Genomic DNA, 5,000 nt, shown 5'->3' with positions numbered 1-5,000 from the left:
CTTGGGATCCATTGAAACACTGGATTCGTTAGGGACTTGCAACAGTTAGGTTTGGTTTTCCTATGAATCTCTGCTGTCCCATAGCTAGGTGTCCACGTGTTTTCTCGTACACCTTATACTTATGAAGTTCTGTTCCTTTCTCTCTTGGGATCCCTTGAAACACTGGATTCGTTAGGTATAGACTTGCTACACCCAGGTTTGCTTTGTAGTCATGAATCTCTGCGGTCTCATAGCTAGGTGTTCACGTGTTTTCTCATACACCTTATTACTTATGAAGTTCTGTTCCTTTCTCACATGGGATCCCTTGAAACACTGGATTCGTTAGCTAGGTTTGGTTTGTAGTCATGAATCTCTTCGGTCTCATAGCTAAGTGTCCACGTGTTTTCTTGTACATCTTATATTTATGAAATTCTGTTCCTTTCTCTCCTGGGATCCCTTGAAACATTGAATAAAATCGTCAGGCATATCGACTTGCTTCAATTAGGTTTGGTTTGTAGTCCTATGAATCTCTGCGGTCTCATAGCTAGGTGTCCATGTCTTTTCTTATACATCTTATATTTATGAAATTCTGTTCCTTTCTCTCCGGGAATCCCTTGAAACACTGGATAAAATCGCTAGGGATAGACTTGCTACAGTTAGGTTTGGTATTGTAGTCCTATGAACCTCTGCGGTCCCATAGCTGTGTCCACGTCTTTTCTTATACATCTTATATTCATGAAATTCTGTTCCTTTCTCTCCGGGTATTGTAGTCCTATGAACCTCTGCGGTCCCATAGCTGTGTCCACGGACGCTTGGTTGATCTCCAAGACTATTATCTCATTCGGAACTTTCTCGGCCACTCCAACACGCCATCGCAATCACCACTGTCATCTTCATCATAATGTCCGGAGGAAGGTTCTTGCGCGCGAGGAGATCTTCCGAATAGCGGAAGAGCACGAAACGCGAGCCCACCCAACCAAGAAGAACTACTCGAGAGGTGTTTGCAACGGAAGTCCAGAGTGATTTTCCCTTCACTCATATACAACTAACCATCAACCCATACGGTCACATACCCATGCACCACCACATACTCCACACGCAAATTAATCATGCATCACGCCCAAACACACGTGGGTACATATGCACATGGTAACGCGTGCATACATGCAAATAGGCAAATACAAACACACACACGCAAGCAGATACAGACATACATACAAACATACACACACACACACACACACACACACACACACACACACACACACACACACACACACACACACACGAACTGGATCTGAGTATGCTAAGCATACAGACAAGCAAATAAACGATAGAGGTGACATGAGTACACAAGGAAAAGAATTTGTATAAAATTACGACTACATCAAAGAGGACAAGAACGTAGAAAAAACAAAATGAGATAACAGATGACATAGTGACTGAGGGTGACACAAAGACGGTACCCCGCGAGCATAGCTTTTATATTCTATATTATGACCATAGAAGTACAATTAATTAAGTACAAACATGTCTTGCTTCGCCGAACCTGGTGTTTGTGAGTTCTTCACGGTAGCTATCAGAGACTTAAATGAAGACGCACTGAGCGTAATTGCGAGGCAAACAGCAGGAGCAAAAATTCCGAACGGAAAAGTATATACAGAAGGCTACATCCGTGTAGGAACTCACTCGCAGAACGCGGAAGTCAACGCAACGGGAGGCGAGTAAGTCTACAATACAACGCGCGAGGATGAGGAGAGGAGGGGCTAGGTGGTGAGATATGAGTGGAAGGAAAGTAATAAGGAGGAGGAGGAGGAGGAGGAGGAGGAGGAAGGGGAGGAGGAAGGGAAGGTGACAGAGGAGGAAGAGGAAGGGGAAAGGGAAAAGCAGTGGAGGAAAAAGAGGAGGAAGAGGAAGAAAAGGGGAGGAGGAGAAAGGAGGAGGAAGAGTAGGAGGAGGAGAAAGGGGACGGGGAAGGGGAAGTGAAGGAGGCAGAGGAGGATGCCGAGGGGGACAGGGAAAAGAGGAAGAGGAGAAAGGAGGAGGAAGGGTAAGGGGAGGAGGGAGAGGAGGAAGAGGAAGTGGAAGGGGAAAAAGCTGTGGAGGAAGAAGAGTAAGAGGAAGAGGGAGAGGGAGAGGAAAAGGGAGAAAAAAGAGAAGAGAAAGAAGGGAGGAGAGTAGGAGAGTGAGATTAAGGAAGAATAAGTGAGGAAGAGAATGACGAGAAGGAGGAGATCAAGGGAAAAAAGAGTAAAAGAGAGACGAGGAGGAAGATGAGAATAAGGAAGACAAAATGAAGAGGAGGAAGACGAGGAGGATCGAATTGAAGAGAAATAGAATAAGAAGAGGTAAAGGAGGAAAAGGAGACGTATTGGATGTCGTCGCATATAACCGGCGCTTCTATCCTCGATGAAAATATTATGTTGAAGAGGAAGAGGAAGAGGAAGAAGAGGAGGAGGAGGAGTAGGGTGAGGATAAAAGGAAGAACTAGAGATAAAGCAAAAGGAAAGATTTGCGCGACGATGAAGAAGGAAAGGAAAACTGATGACGAAAGACCACCGAACTGGTATGGGGGGGGGGGGCAGACATACTGGATAATAATAAACGAAAGACACAGTATCCTGGAACCTGGAAGCATGGTCGCTGGGCAAAGCATCTTAATAGCTGGAATGAATCAAGCAGAACACTAAATCCTATTATTCATACAGAAGATAAACAAATCAGGGCAGTTCTGTGCTCACAGTTAATTGTAATAGCATTACTAATATACATAACGGGCTATTACCTGATCTATTGAAGGCCATAACGGGAGATCATCAGAATAAATAATTGTATATATAATTAATAGGCTATTAAGAGGAGAAAGGCCCTTTCATGTAAAATATTAACAAATTAATTTTGATAAAAATTCCTGTATAGTTCTTAGTGCTCATGAATTATTGAGGTAAGGTCTTTGACAATATGAGTTTTATAAAACGTGGGAGTATATTTCCATATGTATAGACACGAAGTTAAATGGATTTCTACAACATACAATTCTTTTTTGATAAAAACCACACATGTAAACGAGTGATTTCATAGAAACCGCGTATTATGCTCAATTATGTTGAAAAAATCTATACAAAAACCTATCTAAAAATAAAACGTAGATGTGTACATACATACATACAGACATGCAGACATACACACATACATACACACATACCTACATACGTCCACACATGAATGAATACATACATGCATACATACATGCATACATGCATACTTGTATACATGCATACACACATACCTACATACATACATACATACATACATACATACATACCTACCTACAGACATATAGACATACAGATATACTTACATACATACCTCCACACATGCATGAATACATACATGCATACCTGTATACATGCATACATACATACATATATACATACATGCGTCCACACATGCATGAGTACATACATGCATACCTGTATACATTCATACATACATACATACATACATACATACACACACACTAACACACAGATACACACACAAACGCACACACATGGTTGTTTGGAGGGAAGGAATTAAAAGGAAACGTGGAGTCCCGTTAAGTGATAAATTGAAAAATGATTTAGTGTCATATGATATAGTGGAAAGTAATACAAAAGTGGAAACATGATAGAAAAATAAATCACAATTTAAGGTTATGCCGTAATTTGAAGCGTAATTTGAAAGAATGGAGACCAGATTCCAGACAGTAACAAATTGGATACTGAAAATAAAAAGTAAAAAATTATTATAGAAGAATCATGAATCAATTTGGCAATTCAGATCAACCAAAGATGAGAATGGCTATCATGAATGGTATACTGAAGGAAATCGTGTAAGGCAAGGGAAGAATAAAGAAGTAGATAAGAAAAATGAAAACATCATTGACCAATTGTTTATGATGGAAGAATTAGCAAACCTATTGAGGAAAATGACAATTCTGAAGAATTCCCTGTAACCATGCGAAGGAATAGATGCTGGTTGCGTCACAACTAGCACAAACACTACAAAATGGTCACACTATCACATGCACATGCACGGTGGAGGGATGATTCTATCACGCACAACTTTCATGATAGAAAGACGATCAGGCTAGATGCCTGATGTCGTCAACTATAAACTAAACCCATTATATTCCAATGGAAGTAGGTCTATGTGCCTGTTTGACCAACCAACGTAACCACACACACATGTACTATCCTACTAGAAATACATCAAATGCAGGATCCTCACGACCGTTGACTCTCCGATTTTTTGGTCCAACGAAGAACGAAGAAGAAAATTAAGACACCATATTTCAACCTGCACAGCGCTCATGTCACAATGGTAGTGAGTGCACATCGCGCGAAACCCACAGAACACACTCGGAAACCTTCACTGCGTAAATTACATGAAACTGAAATGAATTAAGAAAAATCAAGACAAATTGAGACAAATTAAAACAAAAATAACAATATAAATTAATAGAAATAAAACAAAATAAAAAATAAAATAAAATAAAACTAAGTAAAATTAAATGAAATAATAATAAGAAAATAAAAATTATGATGATTAATGATGATGATGATGATAATGATGATGATGATGATGATGATGATGATGGTGACGGCGATGATGATGATGGTGACGGCGATGATGATGGTGACGACGATGATGACGATGATGATGACGATGACGACGATGACGTCGATGATGTTGATGATGTTGATGATGTTGATGACGATGATGATGACGATGACGATGACGATGTTGATGATGTTGATGATGATGATGATGATGGTAATAATAATAATGAAAATAATAATAATAATAACAACAAAGACTGCTTGATTTTCAAGTCTACTTGGATTGAAATGTGAAGTGCGAATGAAACCATGAGGACACTTCAAATGTTCAGCAATAGATTGAGGATGGATCACCGTACGTATCTTTCTCAGCGTTGCAAGATACATTTACGTGAAAGCACAAACATATGATACATG

This window comes from Oratosquilla oratoria, chromosome 10 (assembly GCF_046742065.1).
Source record: "Oratosquilla oratoria isolate Oo_2021 chromosome 10, ASM4674206v1, whole genome shotgun sequence".
NCBI lineage: Eukaryota > Metazoa > Arthropoda > Malacostraca > Stomatopoda > Squillidae > Oratosquilla > Oratosquilla oratoria.
Note: the sequence above shows the minus strand (reverse complement) of the source record.